Raw genomic sequence first — 24808 nt, 5'->3', positions numbered from 1 at the left:
GAGACGGTTGTCGTGCTTGCACGCCTGGTAACGAAAACTGCCACAAAAGACTGCAAAAAACCGCCGTCTTGCATGCACGCCATCGCAACCTGACACGCAAAAAAGCTGCCACGAGCACATCTGCCCAGCAGCTGCCTGCCCAACCTGGGACTGGCACCACCCTTGCGGCCACGGATCTCTGCAGCCGAGGATAATCACTCGAACAATTATGTAACCCTCCTCATTTTTCCCTTCAAAAACCTCTGTCTTCCTTTACCTCCCTGAAGACGCACACAGTTTCCCGTGGCACACGTGCTCCCACTGCACCAGCCCCGAATAAACCTTTGTTCTTTTAGAGAGCCTGTCTGTCACCTCGCCGGACGCCATGGTAAGTCAGGCGTCCAAGAGGCAGGGTCTGAGCCGAGGATTGCTGGGCAGGTGATGTATCGAGGGGACCCTCTCCGGAGGAGCGTGCCGGGCAGCAGGCCAGGGCACGAGACGGCTCTGGGCAAAGATGTGGGCTGAGGGCCAGGGCGATCCTCCAGAGAAGTGTGAAAAGCAACAGAACCCCGACACCCTCGCTGGCCACTACAAAGCCGGTTAACATACCAGCCCTGCAAGGGGGTGGCATATGCCGCATTTATGCCATTTGTCCTGTGCAGACAAGCCCCTTAAGTCGGACGTGATTTACAAAGGAGGACAGAGTTTAGATTACCCTTAAATTCAAATTGCACATGAAAGCTGTGTTTAACCAAGAGAGAATAAAGTAGCCCACATCGAATATATTTTAGTAAGTCTTTTGGTTCTTATACGGAACCTGAAATTTTCAGGCCAACCAACTCTAACCCCCCCACCCCCCCAAAAAAAATCCCTCTTGTGTGCCTAGGCCCTCAAAATAGCAGTTGAGTGAAATTCTACCTGTAGTATATATCCACACGAAATTAAGGACAAGTTTTAAGAAAAGAAAGTTACTTAAATTCATCATCTAAACTGAGCTTCCTTTTACTCTCAGGACTCTAAATAAATGATTTAAAGCAAAAAGAAAAGCTTGGGGTGAATATGATGAAGGTTCTTATCAAAGGTGGCGTGCATGCAATTTTCCAGTTGCCTTGACAGTTGATTAAAACAGTCTCAGAGGGCTTCAGGGCCATGACGTACTTCCACCCTTATCGTCACCCCTGCTTTGGGACTGGAATGGGATGATTTGAAGTGACTTTCAGATGTTGCCAAAATGTACACATTTGAAAGCATTCCAGTGTGGGGATAGCACGCTTCTATGTTTCAACAAGATGAATATTTTTTTTGTTTTGAGACAGAGTCTTACTCTGTTGCCTGGGCTAGAGTGCCGTGGTGTCAGCCTCGCTCACAGCAACCTCAAACTCCTGGGCTCAAGCAATTCTTCTGCCTCAGCCTCTTGAGTAGCTGGGACTACAGATATGCGCCACCATGCCCCGCTAATTTTTTGTGTATGTTTTTAGTTGTCCAGTTAATTTCTTTCTATTTTTAGTAAAGATGGGGTCTCATTCTTGCTCAGGCTGGCCTCAAACTCCTGAGCTCAAATGATCCGCCCGCCTCGACCTCCCAGAGTGCTAGGATTACAGGCGTGAGCCACTGTGCCCAGCCTACAAGATGAGTATTTTATATAAAGTTTTTTTTTAAGATCTAAAATGTTTAATGAAAGTAAAAAAAATGTTCATGAGAAATCCCAAACGGTCTTTTGATTTTCTTTTCTTCATAAATCTCACCCTTAGAGACAGGTAGTCAGTGCAGAGAATGTCAGGGGTGGTGGTGGGGGGTGCTTTCTATTTGCACCCAGGAATGCACCATCGCTGCACACGGAGAACATTCTCTTCGGGAGCAGAGACAGCGTCAGCCCGGGATCCGCGGCCTACTGGGCTCCGGCGTGGCGCCTTCTCAAGGGATGGGATGGTGCCGGTCAGAGATCCTGACCCCGCACAGCCTTTCTGCTGAGGCTCTTCCCGGCTTCCCCATCAGTGGGGGGCGGGAGAGGGGTTTTGCGTTTCCTTGCTATCGATGATGATGATGGTGATGATGAAAGACACTATTTACTAAGAAATCGGAAACTAAGTGCCTTGTATGGATTGAATTCGATACTCATTAAAACCGAGGAAGTAGAGGCTGCAATTGAACCCCCTCCCTGAACGAATGGGGAGACTGAAGCAAACAGAAATTAATTCACACAAGGACATGTAGCTACTAAGCGGCTGGCTGACGCCACAGCCTGAACGTCTCATCATTGATGTCATACCTTTCAAAGATGTTTCACAAGTAAAGCCAATTGGGAATTGTAAAAAGAGGCAAAATGGTCACAAAGGTGAAGCCAGGTTTGAAAGCACCCTCACTGCTTCCCGCACTGCCCCAATCCGTTCTCCGTGGCAACCAGAGTGATCCCTCCGAAGCAGAGGGTGACTGTGCTGCTGCCCTGTTTCCAATGTTGGGAGGATGCCCTAGTGATTCAGGATGAAGCCCCAATGCCCGTGGGCATCATGAGCCTTCCCCAATTTCCAGCTTCGGGACTCCTTGGTGGTACACTGCATGCCAGTTACTGAAGTCCGGCAGGCGACATTTTGAGGGACCTTTGCAAATCCACAAACTACTAAATTATTCCTGTACCAAGGTTCAAATTGTCAACAGAAAAAAGCCAAACTCTATAAATTATTTATTTTTTTTTTTTTTTGAGACAGAGTCTCGCTTTGTTGCCCAGGCTAGAGTGAGTGCCGTGGCGTCAGCCTAGCTCACAGCAACCTCAAACTCCTGGGCTCGAGTGATCCTTCTGCCTCAGCCTCCCAGGTAGCTGGGACTACAGGCATGCGCCACCATGCCCGGCTAATTTTTTTTATATATATATCAGTTGGCCAATTAATTTCTTTCTATTTATAGTAGAGACGGGGTCTCGCTCTTGCTCAGGCTGGTTTTGAACTCCTGACCTTGAGCAATCCGCCCGCCTCGGCCTCCCAAGAGCTAGGATTACAGGCGTGAGCCACAGCGCCCGGCCTTATAAATTATTTTAAAGAGATTTATTCTGAGCCAAATTTGAGGACAATGACCCAGAGCCACTGCCAAGAGGCCTTGGGCAAGTGGACTCGCTGTGGCTGCGTTACAGTTTGGTTTTATACATTTTCAGAGAGACAGGGGTTACAGGCAAAGTCACAAATCAATACATGAGAGGCATGCATTGGTTTGGCCCAAAAAGGTGGGACATCTCCAAGCGGGGGGGGGGGGGGGGGGGCTTACAGGTTATAGGTGGGTTTAAAGATTCTTTGGCTGGCAATTGGCTGAGAGAGTTAGACTTCATCTAGAAGACCAGAAAGGATATGCTTATTTTAAGATAAGGGTGTGAGCACTCTGGGAGGTCCAGACAGGAGGACATTTTAAATTTACGATAGGTGCCTGCTAGGATGCTTTAAGATGCTTTAAATTTACAAATGGGCATCTGCTAGGATGCTTGAGTTAAGATATTTTAAATTTATGATAGGCATCTGCTAGGATGTTTGAGTTAAGACAGGGGCTTCTTATCTTTTAGGTGATGTTAATGCCATACCCGAATCAGGTTGGGAAGTAAACCACCGCTTTATTTGGTTAACAAAGCCGCTTAGTGGGAATTTAGCGTTTGCCAGCCTAACCCAGCTGGCCTCCTTAGGAAGGAGTTTTTAGCAAAAGAAAAAGATCAGAGTTCAGTCCTCACCGTAAAAGTCTCTATGGCATAACATGTAAAATTAAAAAGGAAGCTGGAGTCTGAAATGGCAGATGTGGTGGGCGATGAGTTCTGCAATGCTCATGAGAACATCATAGAGCTGGCTGGCCTTGCAGCAGGTCCAGGGAAGAATAAACCCAGACAGATGCAGAGAAAAGGAAGGGGGAAGGGTAGAAAGCACGGTGTCATGTGGGTGGAGGCGGGTTCTGAAGGAAGGGACAGTAGCTGAGTCAACCTCAGGATTTTGCAATTTTTCCTTCCCCACCCAGTAGTAACCACGGGGGTGGGGGGGCCGTGGCATGTGCCTGAGAAGCAGCAAGGGCCACAACGGGCCAGAGAGAGCCCAGGTGCGGTGGGAGACTCTCAGGCTCCACACATTAAGCAGACTGGAAAAACTGGGCACCTGCTCATCATTTACAATTAGTATTTAATTTTCATACGTAATTTAATAGCAATTTAGTTTAATGGCTAGAAAGTATACTTTTTAAAGAGCAATATGAAACAATTTTATTCTCAGCACTTTAACTGCAAGCTTCGCCGACATCCTTTGGACAGCTGGGTTTGTCAGGCTTTGTATATAAAACTACGCTGAAACACTGCTTTGCATTTGGCTTTGACAGAAAATCTTAAATACATTCTAGAACCTATAAAACTAACCCCGACTTGAAGCATTAGTCTTGAAATTCCATAAGGATGTCTCTTTGGACCTGTCTCTACAAAACATTTGCAGGAAAACAAGCAAAAAGGAGACCTAGTACATTTTGTAGTTCGTTTTGTGCCAGGGAGTGGCTCCTTCCCACTGGCAAATATTTCAGCCAGTTGAGTTCCATTTTCCCTTGTTATCTAAGAACTCAGTGTTTTCCAACTGCCACATATTAACTTAGGAAACACAAAGAAAGAACCACAAAAGAACAGACAACTTCAATAAGCCCAAGCAATACCACATACTTACTTTTACTCCATGTTTACTTTTTAATACATATTTTGAGCAACACTTTATTTTTTTCCCCAGATTTTAGGGGAGAAACATTTTTCCCTTTTTCACTCCAAAAATAGCGAGAAAGCCAGGGTGATATTTTGCTCTTGTTTTGCTTATTTCCAATTTATAAAACTACTTGACTTTTGTTCTCATTAATTTTAGTCTATTTCTTAATGTCTGTTACAAAACTACCAGTAAAAGCCAAAGCAAATGTAATTCTGCCACAAAAGTTTAAGAGTAGAATTAGAAGTAGGTGATCTTAAAGATTTATACTTTGTCTAGATTAACAACAGTACACAATATAATCCCCAATAACATGGAAATGCTGTCATTGGCATTCTACGAATTAAAAATATCAGAAATACATGATTATGCTAAAAATACATAGCATATGGGTAGTCAGAATAACTTAGTTGAAATGAGAAGTTACTGCATTTTGTTGAAAATATATAATTATTTTGAGATATATAATTCATTCAACATTATTTTTACTTTAATTTGTTAATTATTATGTCACTTATGAAGGAAAAAAAGTCAAGAAATCTTGTAACTATTTGGTTTTTAAGTTGTTCTTTGTAATCATATAAAATCCGTGTTAAAGCTGATCACTCACCTTAGGTATTTTGAAAAGCACAGTATAATCTGCTTCACCGAAGCTCTATGGAAGACAGAAGGTTTCAAACTTTTCCATCAGTTACAGATCGAGAGTGAAGGAGTGAAGCTTCACCAACCTTCCCAGAGAAAAGGCTCTCACGTGCTCGGCCCCGTCTCATGTTTCATCCTCTGGTATTAGCAACAGGCACAGCTAATTTTACTCAGTGACATAAACAGCTCATACCACACTTAAAATTGTTTGGGCACCAATTCCAGGACATAGTTCTCAGTGTGCCAAACACAAAACCAAACCAGAAAAAAAAAAAAACAAAAAAAAACCCAACACCTAAACCATTCTTGCAAAGCCAACATTCCAACATTTAGACCCTGAATCATGATAGCCTTCTATAATTATAACTTTCTAAAATAAACTTTACCTCAAATAAAGAGCAAAATACTTCTGAATCTAATGTTGATAAAATCTTGTGAAAAATCTCTTCAAATTAACATGCAACATTTAGAACTTACGACTTTATTACATGTATACTGGTCTAGCCCACATAAACTGCATGTTAGCATATAACAATCGCTCCTTAAAAATCACTTTTTAAGTGAAAAACTTTAATTTTTGAGGAGAAAACCTCAAACAAAGATCATCATAATAAACAGAAGGTAAAAAAAAAAACTCTGCTTGTTAAAATTATGAGAGTTCTTTTCTAGTTAAATGTTAGTTATATTATGGTTAACAAAATTGTGAATGTATCAGTTTCACCTTAAGTTATCTTTATCTTTATTTAAAAATAATTAATCATTTGATTTTTTGTAAGGTATAGAAACAGAATACCAAACTTTTGAATGATCTTAATCTTTCATTTTGCATTATATTTACGTAGCTTGGTTTGTAACATGAATGAAAACTGACTAAATTACATATTTGAAATTTGTATTTTAGCACTCAACCTCAAAGTAGCAAGGCAATGATAATCCATATGCAGAATTTTCACTTTCTTCTCAGATTTTCCTCTTCATTCCGCTTATTCATACTCTAACTTCTTTTGAAATCTGATGCATTCCCACCAACAGCTGCAGGCCTTAACTTAAAAGCCAAAGCAGGCCGGGCGCTGTGGCTCACGCCTGTAATCCTAGCTCTTGGGAGGCCGAGGCGGGCGGATTGCTCAAGGTCAGGAGTTCAAAACCAGCCTGAGCAAGAGCAAGACCCCGTCTCTACTATAAACAGAAAGAAATTAATTGGCCAACTGATATATATATAAAAAAAAATTAGCCGGGCATGGTGGCACATGCCTGTAGTCCCAGCTACTCGGGAGGCTGAGGCAGAAGGATCGCTTGAGCCCAGGAGTTTGAGGTTGCTGTGAGCTAGGCTGACGCCACGGCACTCACTCTAGCCTGGACAACAAAAGTGAGACTCTGTCTCAAAAAAAAAAAAAAAAAAAAAAAAAAAAAAAAGCCAAAGCAGAGTCAACTAATCATACATTTGTAAGACACTTAAAACTCTTTCATGAATTCTCTGCACATTAGTATTTCTCCTACCACGACTATTCAATGAGACCTAAAATTACAGCGCAACTGTCGATTCTTAACAACAAAAAAAATCGAATACATTTAATATAATGATGTGAGATGTATTTTTGTATCAGTGTGTGTCTGAAAAGTGAAACTCCTAACTCAGTATTCTGATTGGAATGTCACACATTTAAAGGTTTCATATGGAGGGACCTTTTTTCATCAATCAGTAAATTGGTTTTGTAGCAATGAATTTTTCCATGTTCTGGAGACTACTGTGTAAAAATATTCGTTACGTCTTTGATCTCCACTTACAGATTCATTTAACACTATCAACACCTCCTTTCAGCTTAGCAAGAGAATGATTTAAAGGAGGCTTTGATTTTATCAGCTAGTTGAAATTAGGAAAACAGAATCCTTAAAGTTTTTAAGGTAGGTCTAGCTTCAATTTGTAACTCTCACACACACATTTGATATGTTTTCAAAAAAAAATCATAACATTTGAAGCAACAAAAGACCCCAAGGAAGACCTAGTCTAACACTCACCTAGGTGTAAAATAATTTGTTCAAGGTGACAAAGCCAGTAAGCCTATGGGAGGAAGTGACTTTGAAAGTCCTTGGGCTTAACACACCCATTGGGGACTTGGTTGCTCCCCTACAAACGTGCTTCCAACCCTGGCCCCACAAACCTGCGGGGAACCTTCTAGAATCCCCCCTCGTTCTCCTTCTGCCCCACTCCCGACCCCTGCAGTCGTCAGGAGCGGCTCCCCCTCACCCAGCTGTCCCCACCACCGGCCCCGCTGCAGCTTCAGAGCTCGGGTTGGGGAGGTCATTTTCAGAACCGGTGAGAATAGGGAATTTCAGGTAATGACTATGGGCAGTTCTAGAGGAATCACTTTTGTTTCTGACATGAATTAGGAGGTGGGGTTACCTGTGGAGGGGGAGTGTGGTGACAGAGGATGAGACAGTCAAAGTTTGAAAAGAACAGAGACGTTGAAAGATTTGGGTTGTGGGTTTACTCGGGAAACATGAGGCCCTGTTCGGGACCCCGCTGAATTTGATGAATATACGCTAGACCCATTTTAACCACTCCGGTGCGAGCGTTGTCTATAGTCGACAGCCACAGATGGACGCGCACAGCCCAGTGTTGACTGTGGCCGACAGCCGTGATGTGACTTTTCTAATTTTTCATTTATCAAAATAAAATTGTGGCCAGGCGCGGTGGCTCACGCCTGTAATCCTAGCACTCTGGGAGGCCGAGGCGGGCAGATTGCTCGAGGTCAGAAGTTCGAAACCAGCCTGAGCAAGAAAGAGCGAGACCCTGTCTCTACTATAAATAGAAAGAAATTAATTGGCCAACTAGTATATAGAGAAAAACTTAGCCGGGCATGGTGGCGCATGCCTGTAGTCCCAGCTACTCGGGAGGCTGAGGCAGGAGGATCGCTTGAGCCCAGGAGTTTGAGGCTGCTGTGAGCTAGGCTGACTCCACGGCACTCACTCTAGCCTGGGCAACAAAGCGAGATTCTGTCTCAAAAAAATAAAAAATAAAATAAAATAAAATTGTGAACATTTAAAAATAACATAATGAAACATATATGTATATGTTACCTATTCTGATTTACATGACAAGTAAAGCTGCCTGTAAAGTAAAACAAGCTTTCGGTGCTTTAAAGCTTTCCTCATCACACGAGAGCAAAACAGATTTCTCGTCAGTGCACAGCACACGCTACCGTGCGGACTGTGAGTGCCGGTGTGGGCGAGATTTCGCGGCCGGTGAGCGCCGCACCAAAGCGGTTATGGCGCCCATGACTTTATACCTTAACTGCAGCCGTGAGATCCTATGACTAAATCCCCCAAAACGGCCCCAGGCTTTCCTGCAAAGCAATGTTTGTTGTCTCCCCAAACTTGTTCTTGTGCCTATCCTTCCTTTCTTGTGTAGTTTATCCCCCCCTTCATCTCCACAAGGTCAAAGAAGACAGTCATGGGGCCCTCCCTCACCAGCCAGGCTGCCGGTCACTAACTCCAGTGTCCCTCCGTGGGAACTCCTGCTCCGCCTGCCCACCCCCCCCAATCCCCTCTACCCCGTGCTTGTCTGACTTAGGGACCTTCTTTGGCCTCACCTTTTGTTGTAGCTAAGTGCCTGATTCCTCTGCTAGCAGGTACCACCAGCCCCATCCTACATGTCCAGGGACTGCCAGAGGAATGCCACTTACTCAAGGCTTCTTGAGTTTGTGGATTCCTTGGGCCTTGGTCATACATATTGGCTCAGAATAAACCTCTTTAAATTATTTTACAGAGTTTGCGTTTCCATTAGCTGGGGTTACCTACCATCTTTTTCTCCCAGTAAACTACTGTTTAACTTGTAATACCTGCTCACATGTCACTATCTCTACATTTTTCTATTTAATTGACACATAATAATTGTACACCACATTTATGGGATAGAATATGATGTTTCAATACATGTATACATCATGTAATGATCAAATAAAGGTAATTAGCACATCCATCACCTCAAATGTTTGTCCATTCTTTGTAAGTAGTAACATATGAAATCTTCTCTGTTACCTATTTGGAGAAGAATAGGGTGACTATTGTTGACTATAGTCACCTACTATGCAACAGGACAGCAGAACTTATTCTTCCCTTCTAGTTGTAGCTTGTTACTCATTGATCAAGCTCAACCCTTCTCCCTCTGACACCCCTCAGTCTCTGGCAACCACTCTTCTACTCCCAACTTCCATGAGGTCAATGTTTTCAGATTCTGCATAGGAGTGAGAACATGTATTTGTTTTTCTGTGCCTGGCTTATTTCACTTAACGTAATGTCCTCTAGGTTCATCTATGTTCTCACACATGATACCATTTCAATCTTTTTTAGGATATATACCACTTTATATTTATCCATTCATCCCTTTTTGGACACTTAAGTTGATGCCACATCTTGGCTATTGTGAACAGTGCTACAATAAATGTGGGAGAGAAGATATCCCTTCAACATACTGGTTCTTTGGATACATATCTAGTAGTGAGATTGCTGGCTCATATGGTGGTTCTATTTTTAATTTTTTGAGAGACTGCCATACTGTTTTCCACAATGGCTGTGCTAATTTACATTCCCATCAGCAGTGTGCAAGTGCTCCCTTTTCTCCACATTCTCTCCAACCCTTATCTTTTGATAACAGCCATTCGAACAGGTGTAAGGTGATATCTCATTGTAGTTTTGATTTGCATTTCCCTGATGTTTAGTGATTTTGAGCATTTTTTCCATTCCTTATTTTGAGAAGTGTCTATTAAGGATTTTTGCCCATTTGAAAAATCAGATTATTTGTTTTCTTGCTATTGGGTTGAGCTCCTTATGTATTTTGGCTATTAATCTGTTGTCAGATATATAGTTTGCAAATATTTTCTCCCATTCGGTATGTTGTCTCTTCACTCTGTTGATTGTTTCCTTTGCTGGGCAGAAGCTTTTTAGTTTGATGTGATTCCATTTGTCTGTTTTTTCTTTTGTTGCCTATACTTCTGAGGTTTTATCCAAAAAATACTTGCACAGTCCAATGTCATACATAAAGCATTTCACCTATGTTTTCTTCTAGTAGTTTCGTGCTTTCAGATCTTACATTTATGTCTGTGATTTATTTTGAGTTGACTTTTGTATATAGTGAGATATAGGGCTCTGGTTGCTTTCTCCTGCAATGTGGATATCTATCCAATTTTCTCAGCATCATTTATTGAAGAGCCTGTCTGTTCCTCGTTGTGTGTTCATGACACCTTTGTTGGAAATCAATTGGCTGTTGATGTGTGGATTTATTTCTAGGATCTCTATTCTGTTTCATAGGTCTATGTGTCTGTTTTTATGTCAATACCATGCTTTTTTGGTTACTTTAGCTTTGTAGTATATTTTGAACTCAGGTATTGTGATGCCTCAAGTGTTATTTTGTTTTTTGCTCAAGATTGCTTTGCCTACTTGGGGTCTTTTGTGATTTTATGGATTTTTAGGATTGTCATTTTTTCTATTTCTGTGAAGAATATCTCTGGTATCTTGATAGGGATTACATTGAATCTGTGGATCACTTTGGGTAGTATGGAAATTTTAATATTAATTCCTCCAATCCATGAACATGGGTCTCTTTCTATTTATTTGTATCCTCTTCAATATCTTTCACCAATGTTTTATAGTTTTCAGTGTAGAGGTCTTTCACCTTCTTGGTTAAATTTATTCCTTCTTGGATCTTATTTTTTTAGCAAAGACTGTAAAGGGGATTGTTTTCTTGATTTTTTTTTTCCACAGAGTTCACTATTAGTGTACAAAAACACGTATGTTGATATTGTACCCTGCAACTTTACTGTATTTGTTTATTAGTTCTAAACAGCTTTACATACACATTTAAGTAAAAGTGACTTTAAATGTTCTCTAGCCATAATTAATAAATGCTTCTTCAAAAATGAAGTATTATCCTATCCTCATTATCTCTGAGAGATGTTTCAGTTGTTTAAAAATATAAATTAGTTATTAAATGTGAAAGTTTCCTTATTTCTTTTATAGTCTGCTATGTAGTTCTGATAATTTTAATTGATCAAATGAATTACTCATCCCTATCTTCTGCGATTAAAGAAAGATTATTTAATAGATTATAATAATTATACAGCATACCTTTTCTAAGCATATAAAGCCACTATGTAAGTGTATCATACACATTAATGATGTGTGTGTGACATCCACTAAATACTTTGCCTAATGTCTGATTCAGTAAAAACAACCAAACATTACATTAAAGGTGAAAAGAACATAGGATTTAGAGAAAGTAAAATACTTGAAAATAACTTCTGTGTCACTTTAAATGTTTACTGTAAGATATCTTTACATGTGTCGAGTGCATGTCTCTTTGCTACTCACTTTGTTTGGAAGCACTGTCACAAAGTTTTAATACTACTGACATCGAACCTGTTGGTAAAATATTTCATCACCCAAACCCAAGATTTCAGCTTACATATATTTTGAATAATAATGTGCCGTCTATGTTTTATAGTTTCTTTATATCTTCTTCCTATTAAAGGAAGAAATACATAGGAAGACCCTTATTCAAAAGATTTTGCTTTTTACAAAAACAAAAACCAAACACAAAATTCCACTGCTTTGTAAACGTAGAGATACCTGATTTAAGGAAGTCCCAGGAGCATCAGTGCACGAATACTGTGTGTACACATAGGCCATCACTGTAAATCCTATTTGTACAATATTACCACTTGATGAGTGCTTGGTTTGCAGAAAAATTGTCTAGGATTGTACTAATATTCATAAATACCAGAATATTCATTAGTGATTTAAAAACTAGCAACTTCCTAATTCTGATGTGACCCAGTGACACCATGCAAATATGTAAATACCAACTAGTGGTACTTATTGGGGGGTGATGAGAATCAAGTTATTTAATATAATCCCATGGAAGATGATAGGGAGCTTCGGTTCCCTCTAAACGCCCAAGTGAAGCCTCTGCAGTTTGCCGCTAGTGCAGACTCTCTGCTTCCTCGCCGTTGTGGGCAGACGACCCGGCAATCCAGCACACGGTTTTGGCAAAATCAGTTTACAAAGGACAAACTTACTCTCTCACGCCACAATGCACACACACACACACACAGTACAGATCAGTTGGCAAAGTCTTTCCGGCAGAGGAAGGCCAGCCGTCTACATTCCGTCTCACGGCTGTCCCGGAGCCCTCGGGGACGCGCGGAGGAAGGAACCTGCGGTCAGGGGCAGAGGAGACCTGCTGGGACCCTCCTGTGGAAGCCGGGGTGGGGGGCAGGGATTTGGGGGTGCTGGGACGGGAATAGAGGGGCTAACAACAGAGGGGTTAGTTTAGGTCAGGAGGTCGGAGGAGGAAGAAGGACCAGGCCCGGGGAATTGGGGGAACCGAAGGCGAAGTTCTGGAGGGGGTGGGGGGTGTCTGGACATTCTCTTTACCTGCTGTATTTCTTGGCGTCCCGGAGCGCAAACAGCGACTGGACTTCCCTTCATTGCAGACGGGATGACACTACCGTCCCCTCCCGGGACAGCGCGGGCTGCGGCTTCGTTCTCCTTCCTCGGGGACCTCAGCGACAGCTCTGCTCCTGGGCGGGGGAGCAGCTCCCCTGAGCCGCCGGCGCCCACATCCCCCTCCGGCCTCCAGACTCGGCGGGCGTGGGCCAGGGAACCCCCAGGAACTCGCCTGGGCCACTGCGCCGCTGCCGGGCAGCCCCGCGCCCACCAAGCCCAGGGCGCCGCCAGCGGGACGCGCACTCGCGCCCACCGCGCCCAGCCCAAGCGCGCCCGCCGCACCCACCGCGCCCTCCGCCCCGCGCCCCTCCGCGTCCCAGCGCCGTGCGCCCCTCCAGGTGCCCCCAGCTCCCTCTGCGTCCCTCCCGCCGCTGCCCCCACTGCTCTACGACACCCTGCGTCCCTCCACGTCCACCACCGCGCTCCTCTCCAGCAGCCCCGCTGTCCTCGAAATCCCAACATCGTGCGCCCCTATAGATGCCCCTGCGTCCTTCCAGACACGACCCAATGGTCCTCCAGCGACTGCCCGCCCCTCCACTATTATTCATGTCCCTCCGTGTCCCGCACGCCCCTCAGCAACCCGGCGCCCCTCTACTCCCTCCCTGCACACCTCCCTTCCCACCCCGCACTCCTCCCCTGCGCCGCCCCAGGATCCCTGCCCGTGCAGTTCCACACACCCCTGCACCCTCCACGTCCCACAGCACCCCTCCAAGCCCCACCGTGGCATCTGCATCCCTGGCTCGCTCCCCCGCGCGTGGCGGGGCAGGGGCATTTCCAGCTCCAGCAGGGCTCCTTCGCTGCGCGCCTCCTGTCTTCCCAATCCAGCACACCTGCCCGACTCATCTTTGGCTCCGAGCGCAGGTGCAGAGCCACAGAGCTTCCCTCCTCTGGTCCTTCACTATCAGAAAAGTCAGCGCCTTCCTATTCTGCGGAGTTTTAGGCAGCCCCCGCTGGGGGAATGCTTCCATCTGCGAGGCTTTGGAGTCTTGCCATCCTGCGGGTCTCCCGCGAACCCCTTGGGTTCAGCACACTTAACTCTTAGACACTCCTGCAAAGCCAGGTCCTTGTTCCACCGCTGGGAGGCAACTCCCGGGGGTTTTGCAGAAACTCAGCTGTGGCTAAAATATTGTTGCACATTAACTAGCTCTTTCAGACGGGCTGAGAAATAGTGAACGCTGACCCATTACTTAAAGAAAGACGCTTTACTACGTGGTTTTTGTTTTCAAGGCCTGAAGAAGTTCTCTCAACTGTGATTGTATGACGTATAGTTTTCCAATGAGTGCTTGTGTGCTTCAGTCATTTATTTACTTGTTAACATACTCACGTGATGTCACAAGCTCACATCATCGCGCACCACAGGAAAGCGACTTGGTTGTAGCAGCCTGTGTGAGTGGTATTGGTGTCCGAAGACGTTTGGTGACTGCGCTAAGGACGCAGATGGTCGAACCCAGCCCCTCCCCCATCATGCTGGTATATTTCATCATTTTTATAACGGAAATATGGTACCATATTTGGGACCAAATGGAAATATAAAGATGTTGGAGCATTTAAAAATGCTTTTCATGCAGCAAAATGGAGAATTACAGTGCAGAAATATTTACGACTTTTGGATTACACTCTTCTTTAACCACACTTTTTCTAAGTTAGAAATCAAAAGAGGAAAGTCAATTTTCCAGAAAAGTCCAGTGAAATATTTCACTGATTACTTCTCTACTTTATAGATAATAGGCAGTGATGACCATTTTAAAAAAGTATAGCTTTCAGAAACGATAAACAAGATGATGTAAAGATATATTCTTCAGGAGGTATTTTAAATTTCCTACATATTTCACAGTCGTGATGACAGAATTGTGAATTATTGCTCTAAAAATATCCATACTAACCTGTAAAGGTTGCAGTTTATGTACTTCTGTCAAATAATTTAAAAGTTATTAATGTATTTTAATTGCCCGAACTAACATGATCTCCGAGCCAGAACTTCTCTTTTGTTGGCTTAGAAAGAAACTACTGGCCACGGTTTTGTGCTGGAGATAACAAAATGAAACATCCTTTTATGATAAAAAGTATTCAACAAACTAGGAATTGAAAGGATTTTCCTCAACCTGATAAAGGGCACCTATAAAAATCTACAGCTAACATCACACTTAATGGGGAAATACTGATTTTTTTCCAAAGATCAGGAAAAAGATAAACATGCCTACCCTTACCACTTCTAGACAATATTGTCTGGAAGTTTTTAAAATTAGGCAAGAAAGGGAAATACAACATCTAGAGAGGAAAAAGGAAATCTCTATTTCCTGATGACATGATCTTGGATACAAGAGGCTAGAAATCAAAAACAGGAGAAACTTCAAAAACTGTACAAATACATGTAAGATAAACAACATGCCCCTAAACAACAAATGAGCAAATGAAGAAATTAAAAAAGAAATTTTAAATTTCTTGAGACAAGTGAAAATGCAAACACAGTAAGCCAAAGCTTTGCAGATACAGCAAAATCAGTCTTTAAAAGGGAAATCTCTAGCAATAAATGTCTAATCAAAAAAGGATCAAGATCTCAAATAAACAACTTAATCTTAAGGAACTAGGAAAACAAGAACAACTTAAACTCAAAATTAGTAGAAGGAAAGAAACCATAAAGATCAGAGCATAAATAAAATAGAGACTAAAAAATAGAAAAGATCAATGAAACACAGTTGTATTTTGAAAAGATAACACAATTGACAAAACTCTTAACCAGATTAACTGAGAAAATAACAAAGAATCAAATACATAAACTTCTTGTGATATAAAATTCTTGAGGGTTGTAAATTAACTTTCCATATTCTAAAGAAAAAAACCTTAGATTTTGTTGAATTAAAGAAATAACATAGACGTGTGAGAGAAGACAAATCAATAGACTTAATACTAATAACGATAATAATATTGAGGGTTGTTGTAAGGGTTTAGTGAAACCGTACATTTATAAAGTACCTGGTGCATGGTAGGCACTCAATAAATGTTCTTTTCTTTAATCTAAATTTTCTGTTTGCAGTATTATTGTTTATGTTAACACTTCAATAAACCATGGTCTTTCATAGAAAAGCCCTTGAGGTCTGAATTTATGAAATTGTGCTGATTCCAGCATGTTCTAAGTATACAAGCAAAGAAACAAGAAGTAATAATGGATTTTGAGTAGCTGTGCAAAGTCAGCAGCCAGAGAGATGTCTAAGAACTAGTAAAAGTTTATTGTTAAGTAGGGGAAAGTGGAGGTCCGCTTATTGGTCAAGACAAAAATAAATTTTAGCGATCGTTAATAATCCCTATCATCAGCTTACCCTTGAAAACAGTCTTTAGTTTCTGTCACCCTGAGAGGAGACTATTCATTACTGTTCTAGGCAATGGAGAATAGCAATGAACAAAACAAAAGCCTTGGCCACCACGGAGCCTGGTGACAGACAGTAAACACATGCAGGTAAAATATATGTCATGTCAATGTCGAGAGAGATGGTGACAGGTGTCTTGGTGGAGAATAAACCAGGGTAAGGGGTCATGGTGTGTGGATGAGTGCCTAGAGTCACGACTGTCAACTAGGCAGGAAGGTCTCAGGGAGAAGTGGCATCTGAGATCCCAGGACCGTGTGAGAGGGAGGGAAAGACTATTCTGAGGAGAGCGGATGGAGGAGAGAGTTCCTGTTAGCTCTAAGAACAGCAAGAGGCCCGCCTGCCCGAGCCCGGGAGCCAGGGAGAGTGTGGAGAGGATGTCTCAGTCACGCACTGTTTTGCCAGCCTCCGAAAAGACAGTGGCTCGCTTCTGACTGAAATGGAAAACCACTGAATGACACCCTGTGGACTGGGCTGTGTTCCCTCCAAACTCACGTGTTGAAACCCTAAGACCCCAGTGTGATTGGAGCCTTTGAAGAGGTAATTAAGGTTAAATGAGGTCATAAGGGGTGGATAGAGCCCTAATCCAACAGGACTGGTGTCCCCACAAGCAGAGATCGGGGCATCTGAGGAATGCATGGGCTCAGGGGAGAGCTTGTGAGCAGACGGTGAGAAGGCGGCCACCTGCAAGCCAAGGAAGCAAGCCAAGAAACCAGACTCGCCAGCACCTTGACCTTGGACTTCCAGCCTCCAGAACCGTGAGGCAATTAATTTCTCTCATGTAAGCCACCCGGGCTGGGGCATTTTGTTACGGCAGCCTGGGCTGATGAATAGACACACTGAGCAGCTGGTATATCTGGCTTGGCTTTTTAAAAAGTTGCTCAGCCTGCCTCCTGGGGAATAGATTGCAGTGATGGGGCAGGATGACAGGAGGTTGTTGCGAGGGTCCAGGGGGTAGGGGACAGTGGCTGGGGCAGGCATGGCACTCAGTGAACAAGAGGCAGCCGCGGAGGCCGAGCTTCACAAGGAGCCAGGGTAGTCTGGTGGCGGGTTGGATGTGAGGTGAGAGGAAAAGGGCAGAGCTGAGGAGAATTACGGAGTTTTGCTCCCGAGCAAATGGATAAAGGGTCGTGCTGTGGACTGACATGGGGAAGACGGCTGGAAGAGCGAGCTCGAGTGGAGAGAGGAAGAGTCTGGTTTGTGGACACGCTACATTGATTCCCTCTAAGACGTCAAAGCTGGAGCTCCAAGGGAGCACTTGGATACCTGAGTCGGGAGCTGAGGGCAGAGGCTGGAGATGTAAACATGGGAGTTTTAGGCCCTGAAACTGGAATGGATCAGTGAGTGATGAGCTGTAGTTAGAGAGGGAAACCCGAGATTGGGGTCACCACCCAACTCCAATATTTAAGAGTTTGGGGAGATGAGGAGAGGCCGGCAGACTCTTGGACCAGGGAGTCACCAATGGTGGTAAGTCAGGCTGCGAGGTTGGTGTTCATAGATTTAGGATTTGAGTCCAACTGATAGGCTACATACACATTCATGTGTAAATGTTTCAGATGCAATGTGTATATATAACCTCCTGACACTTATCTCCTATGTTCCAGTGATATGTACTCACATATATTCATGTATATATTTATTATAGGTGGCAACCCCAAATAAGTGACTGAGGCAAAGATCTCAATCAATGGAGGTTAATTAGGCCAACGTGTGAGGATGAACCAGTGAAAAACACAAACCACCGGCAGATCTGCACTTGCTTTTCTGAAGCAGGATTTGGAAACTCCGGCAGAGGCAGGGAACCTGCGGCCTTCTCATTTCAAGATTCTTCTTTTTTAAGCACCAATTTGGCAAGAGAGGCTTCATCTTCCTCTGCTGCACGCCTTTTAATAAAAGGATTTGTTCTGCAAAATTTAGATTCAGTCAAAAGGCCTCCCTTAAGGACCTAGAAGGCCACATTTTGCCAATTGTTACCTTCTTGTGAGGCCCAGAAAATCTATCTTTTACGTAAGATAAGGCAAAACATTAGGAGAGAAAAAGGGAGTAAAGGAAGCATCAATTATGTAGATTTCCCTGAGTAGGAGCAAGAGTGTTTGCTCTTGTCTCTGTTCTGTACCTGGGAAGATAAACCTGTAACCAGCATCATCAGTGTGGAGTGGAACAGACTTGCCCTGCAGCTCAAAGTTACAATTCCCATGTCCTTGCTAATGGGAGGCCCGCAAGGAATCTCCTTAGGAATGATCTGTGGGGGCGGTCCTTGTAGTTGCCTGAGGACATTTACAAGGGGATCTGGCAAAGGATTAGGCAATTGGGCCTGCTAATTGGCTAGGTTCAGGGCAAAGTTACAGGGGTGTAGAAATCATTTTGTGGCGCTGAGTCAGTTCCTGGGTAGGGGTCACATTACCAGCTGAGTCAGTTTCTTGGGATGGGCCGCTGGTCTGGGTGGGTCAGCCAATCCACCAGAACGCAGGGCCTGGGAGATATCTCAAAAACTACACTTATGTTCTGAAAAGGCGATGTTATCTATGGAGAAAGTTAAGAATCTTTATGACCATCAGCCATGTGACTCCTGAGCAGCCATTACAGGGGACAGCAAACTAGGGGACAGTGGCAGGTTATTATCATTATTTGTAGCTGTGCCTGTGCCTTTGCAAACTTTAGGCCCTTACCACAGTTCTCACCATGTATGCCCCCCCTTTATTAATTTGTAAAAGGCAGTTTCAATCCCCCCCCCCCCCCCGCCCCCATTGGCTTCAGCCAACCTCATTCCTGAGGTGTGGGCTAATGAAAAGCAAAAGGGCAGTCAACCAATGTGGCTTCTTCCTGCTGACAAGGGGTGTAGCTGGGGTTGAGCCCAGGGTAAGAGGAATGAAATTGTTTTGCAGTTGTCTGCAAGTAGTCATGGGTGCTGGGTTTTGGACCTAAGGTTTGCATGGTGATAACATTAGTACTCTCATTTATCACTGTAGCACAGTATTTAAGATAGATAATGAGCCCTTGGATAATGAGTTGGAGTCCTAGCTGCAAGAGCCCCAGTAGAACTGATCTGAAGCTTTGGAGAACCCAAATGAATAATCCTGAACGCTAATTGGGCATGGGGTCACTAGTAGAGCCCTGTTGTAGCCAGACACACAGCTTGTTGAAAAACTTTTCTATTCAGGTTTCAACTTCTCCTGAAATATTTATATAGATACAGCAGGTAGTGTTTACTACTGCACAGATTCCTCCTTGTTTAGTCAACAGGAAATCTAGCACTGCCTGATTATCTAGGACTGCCTTGGCTAGTGAGTTGAGCTTTGTTGAGCCCTAAGGTGTTTTGCAGTTTCTTCTGTGATCAGTCCTAGAGTTGCAGGCAGGTTTCTAATCATGTCTCTGTTGGCATATATTCCATAGACAGAAACTAGCATTCCCAGCAAGCTTGACTACCAAGTATCCGGGTATGTTCCTGGCAATGCTCTCTGCAGGGGCCTATGGGGAAGGGAGTGGAGACTCCCAGTCAATCTTTTCTATCTCAGGCATGGCAAGACCCGACTACATTAATGGAGTCTCTCTACAGACCCAAATCTGCCCAACCACACACGCACAAGGCTGCTCTGCAGCATGACTTCCGTGGCAGCCAGCCCAAACTATGTCAAAGAAATTTATTTTGGGGTAAAATATTTCTGATTTCTTCCAGTCCCCACTTTGAAATTAAAAGGTTTTACATATTAAGAACCAAGCTGTAATCTCAAGACTAAGAAGTAAGAAGGGGGGGGGGGACTCAAATTGGAGCAAATTTAAGTATATTGTCCTTTATCTTTTTGGTCAGTCTCTTAGTTCTTTGAATAGATCCATCTAGTGAAACAGCTGCGTCTCATTCCAGGAGCTGGTGCTGCAGACGGTTTTGCAAGAGTTCCTATTTGGAGCAGTTCATTAAGCAGTTGTCTTAGTGTCTAGAGGGCAACTCAGCGAAGTGTCTACATGTTAAACTCAAGGCATCCTCAGTTAGGGTCGAAGTCGGCAGTGGCAATCTGACAGGTTTCTTTTTTCACCCAGAGTTTGTATGTCCCAAAGGCTGCGTGCAGGGTCTCAGGAAAAGGTAGTGGTGAGTTCATTGAGTCCAAGTCAGAAAGATGAAAAAAAAAAAAAAAAAATTGAAAATGTTATGTGGAGACTTGTAGCCAGGAAAGAATTCAGGATTCAGCCCAAATTGTAGGCAAATAACAAAAACTCAAAAACGAGTGGGCGAAGCTAGAATCTAATAACAGGTGGACTTTTTATTTCGTGAACCATACTTTTTTCTCTCTCCAGTTTCCCATTTTTATAAAGGTGAATTATACTAGGATCCGTTTACTTGCAAAAATAGACTTTACTCTCATTATACTTGGCTTGATTATTTGCATAAAGTGCAGTAAGAATAATTATTAGCCACGTAGACTTTTGTTTTTCTTAAGTTGGCTTTGCTGGAATTTTTCACAAGGAATCTCAGGTTAGACTTGAAAGCCTGAGTCAAGCCAAGGATTTATCTGTGCCATTAGGTACCTGTACGAATTGCGTAGACTCTTTCCTTCAGTTCCCAAAGTAACTTGGGGTTCCTGGACCTGTCAGCAAGTGACATTCTTTACTTACCACAGATCAGGAAATGTTATTGATGAGGTACTGGCCAGTTTTTCCAAAGGGCTTTTTATCAGCCTCGTAAAGTCAACCTTAATTCCTTAACACAGTCTGGGCACCTCTGAAAATGTGCCATTCCAGTCAAAGCCTTGGTAAAATAACCAGTGTCCTGTTCTAGAAGAAAACAGATTCTTGTTGAACTTATGCAAGTAACCATATTGCCGTAACTTAAGAATACTTAAAAACAGTTTTCAAATTCTGGAGAAATCAAGTAGAGAGAAAAATAAATGCTTCAAACTTTGCTCACAAATATGTACTTTGTTGTAAGCTATAAATAGGCAAAAAGAAGGCAAAAAGGTTTTCTTGACTTCTGAAAAACAAAATATAAAAGGAATCAGCAATGCTTCAAACAAAAACTCATAAAAAATGTAGTGCAGTCCCATGTAATTAATTTCTGTTCTGTTTGAGGTTGAGTTAGCCATACTCATGGACACATCAGCTTTTTAACTGAAGTCTCAGAAGTTTGTCTTGTCTTAGTCCAATGGTATATAATCTCCAAAGTTATCAGAAACCTGTATTCAAGAGAAGTTGTCGGTCTTTTCTACGACTTTCCTTGCAGAAGCAAACTTTGGACTGTAGCCAGTTTAAAAACCACTTTTTGAGAAGAATTAAAGTAAAATAATAATTGTCTATGGATGATTAAAAAGTCTTAGAATAGCCATGAGCAAAGAGACAATTGACAAAGAAAGTTGGTTATGTTTTCTGGCATACAACAATTTAACATAATAACCATAATTATTATGGATAACACACTCCAAGACATATCAGAATTTTAGCAACTTATATAATATTGGAACAGATATTTATACAAAAACAATCCAGAGAAAGTGAAACACCATTTCATATTTGACAATGTTTCCTGTATGGTTTAACATACCAAGTAAGCCTAATAAGTTTCTCTTGGACTTTTAGTGGCTCTATTATTAAAAGCTAGTTTGAGGTTACAAGGACTAGATTTAGAGTTTTGTTTTTGGAAAGTTTGTCAAATATTACAGGTTTAAAACATTTGTTAAAATAGAATCACAAGTCATTATAAAATAATGATCACTTATTTCAACAATACAGGAAGTTATTTGGATATAAACCTGAGCTCTTAAAGTTTAGTTTTTCTAGTTAGTCAAAACCCTAATAAAGGCAACACAGGGATTATATTGATATAGCATAAAATCTTTGTTTCTTTTAGACAAGTTACTCAAAATGTAAAGAAAAACCTTCTGTTGTACCATTATTTTTTTTTCCCTTAAACTTTTAAGATAAAACATTCTAACATCAGACCATGACAACAGACTTAGTACCAGAAGGGAAAAAAATTATAGGAGCTGGTGAAAATTTGAAGGTGAGAGTTACCATCCCAGACTTCATAAATGGCGAAAAAGCTGAAATCATTAGGACATAGAGTAAGTTGAGCTTTTAAGATGTAAGTCTAAGAATTTTTTTTTAATTAAAAAGGGAAACATGTCATAGAACTAAAATTAATATGTAATATAATTTCATTAAGAGCAAATTACTATTTTAAGAAAACATTGTTGTTTTAAATTTTTCTCTTTAACCATAGCCAACTGGATCACATACAAAATTCCTTCATAAATCCCCTTTTATGAACTTTATCCTGACTTGCACAGACAATCTGCAACATACTTAAACTTTCTGTTTTGTCCTAACTTTCCCTTTTCTTAAATAACCTGTTATTTTAGGACAAAAGTTGACCATATAAGATCCTTCCTTATCCAATATTATAATCCTTTATGTTTAACCTTTCTCACCAAAATATATTATCTATATTCATAGCCTCTTTACATCTCTGTCTTACTTCAAGATAATTGCTTTCTATCTTGTTTTTATTTTTTTCTAAATCTATATTTTGAATCAGCCTTTAAATAACCTCTGAATTAGACAAAATTACATACATAGTTAACAAGAACACATTTTACAACGCTTTTGTGATTTTTCTTATTAAAAACATAACATTCTTTGGTACACTGTACATATACAATCACATGTATTCACTAGAATTCTTATTTTTTAGTAACTTTAAATTTTAGTGAAACCTCAAGAATCAGGAAATCATGAATTGTCTGTCATAAAACACTTGTCACGAAACAGGATCACAGGTTACCGTAAAATTATAGTCATTCACTTAGCCAAACTGACAGGTAGAAGACTTTGAAAAGCAAAAATCTTACTCTTTGATAGAGAGGAGACTCAGTTTCCCAAACAGTCATAAGCCCTGATACAGACAAACTGAAAGACACGCTGTTAAGGAGGGAAACTGGATCTGTCTCTCTTCTGTCCAGTAGTTTTAATTGCATACATCAATCATATGCCAACTCTCAGAAACACCTAGGACGTTAAAGCGACCTTGAACTGTGACCAGTCCCCATTGTCTCTCCAGGTCCTCTTAGGTCCCGCGTAGCCAGGAAGGAGCCCCAAAGGACAGGGCCTGTCTGTGTCCTCAGCCACACATACCAGGAGCAGAGCTCAGGACAGCAGACAGCATGCCTGGGGGGTCCAGCCTCTCCCAGAGTCCCCGAGAGGCCAAGCTGGGGCGGGGAAGAAGGGGCCGCACTGGGCTGGCTGGACCGAGCCTTGTAGCTGTTGGGTCCAGGCACTGAGGACATGTCCCCAGGCCCCTCCACGGCCACCTATCCAGACCCGAGAATCCAGAGGCTCAAAACCAAAAACATACGTATGCTCACAGTCAGACCCACCAAGGATTAAAAAGATGACAGAGGCAGCAGTTTTATGACCTTAAAACTGCAGTCCCCAAACCCTGGGCCGTGGCCCGGTACCCGTCCATGGCCTGTTAGGAACCGGGCTGCACCTCACTGCCCGAGCTCCGCCCTCCTCCCCTGCACTCCCCACCCGCCCCCACCTGCGGGAAAATTGTCTTCCGTAAACACTTAGGGATGGGCTGCGTGGCAGGAGCGAGGGAAGCCTCAGCTGTGTTTGCAGCTGCTCCCCAGCGCTCCATTGCCGCCCGAGCTCCGCCCCCCACGGTCCCTGGTGCCAAAGGAGCTGGGGACAGCTGCCTTAAAACATCAGAACTTCAAATAACAATTTTAAAACTAGTTTTATTTACCAAAGACTACCAAAGTCATGTGAACTAGAAAGCACTTGCATTCTCTTTCCGATTTTCCTGGATAAAATATCTGATTTAAATGCTTACTTTTTAAAAAGTTAATTAGAGCTCTTTTGCATGTTTTGGTAGTGAAATATCACATACACATGACATTTACGGACGCACAAACATACAGACAGAAGCAGATAGTATAGCTTTCATAAAGAATTATTTTGGCCAGCTTTTAAATGTATACATATTTTGTTCATGCCATCAATCTTTTAATTACCTACTTTATCGCCTTAAGCAATGGCTAGCTAGGCAACAATTTGCCTTTTAAGAAGATGACTCCCAGGTGAGGCAAGGCAGAGAATTTGTATCTTGAAAGCACAGAACCAGGACTTTAGGCCTAAATATTGTGCCATCATTTGCTCATACCAAGGGGGGAAAAAAAGTCTGTATATAAAGTCCTAGTTAAGACAAGATGGCCAGAAAAAGAACCCTAAACAAAGGTAGGACTTGTCATGTAAATTTAGAACAAGAGTAAGAGTTTTTAGTGAGTGAGTCCTTCCTCTCAGACATTCTTATAAAGGGAAATTTCCTTTATAGATATAAATTTATTTTATAAAAGGGTTTCAATTAAGGGCCAGGAGTGGCGGCTCATGCCTGCAATCCCAACACTTTGGGAGGCTGAGGCAGGAGGACCACCTGAGGCCAGAATTTTGAGGTCAATTCAAGCAACAAAGCGAGACCCTCCCATTTTCCACAAAAAAAGAAAGAAAACTGAGCCACACAGGGTGGCACATGTCTACAATCCCAGCCACCTGGGAGGCTGAGGCGTAAGGATCGCTGGAGCCCAGGAGTTCGAGGTTGCAGTGAGCCATGATGACAACACTGCACTCCAGCCCAGGCAA

At 42.6% G+C, this 24808-nt stretch overlaps 1 protein-coding gene across 1 annotated transcript in view; it reads right to left on the bottom strand.

The window, feature by feature from the left end:
- Positions 1–5438, bottom strand: part of SGCG (sarcoglycan gamma) — a 40762-nt gene extending 35324 nt beyond the window's left edge. The window contains exon 1 of the mRNA XM_020290461.2: positions 5287–5438. The gene's annotated coding sequence lies outside the window, so the exon portion shown is untranslated. The remainder of the gene's footprint in view (positions 1–5286) is intronic.
- Between the last annotated feature and the right edge of the window lie 19370 nt (positions 5439–24808).

Source organism: Microcebus murinus, chromosome 13 (assembly GCF_040939455.1).
Source record: "Microcebus murinus isolate Inina chromosome 13, M.murinus_Inina_mat1.0, whole genome shotgun sequence".
NCBI classification, from domain to species: domain Eukaryota; kingdom Metazoa; phylum Chordata; class Mammalia; order Primates; family Cheirogaleidae; genus Microcebus; species Microcebus murinus.
The sequence above is the reverse complement of the archived record's forward strand: the minus strand, read 5'-3'. Positions and strand labels throughout refer to the sequence as shown.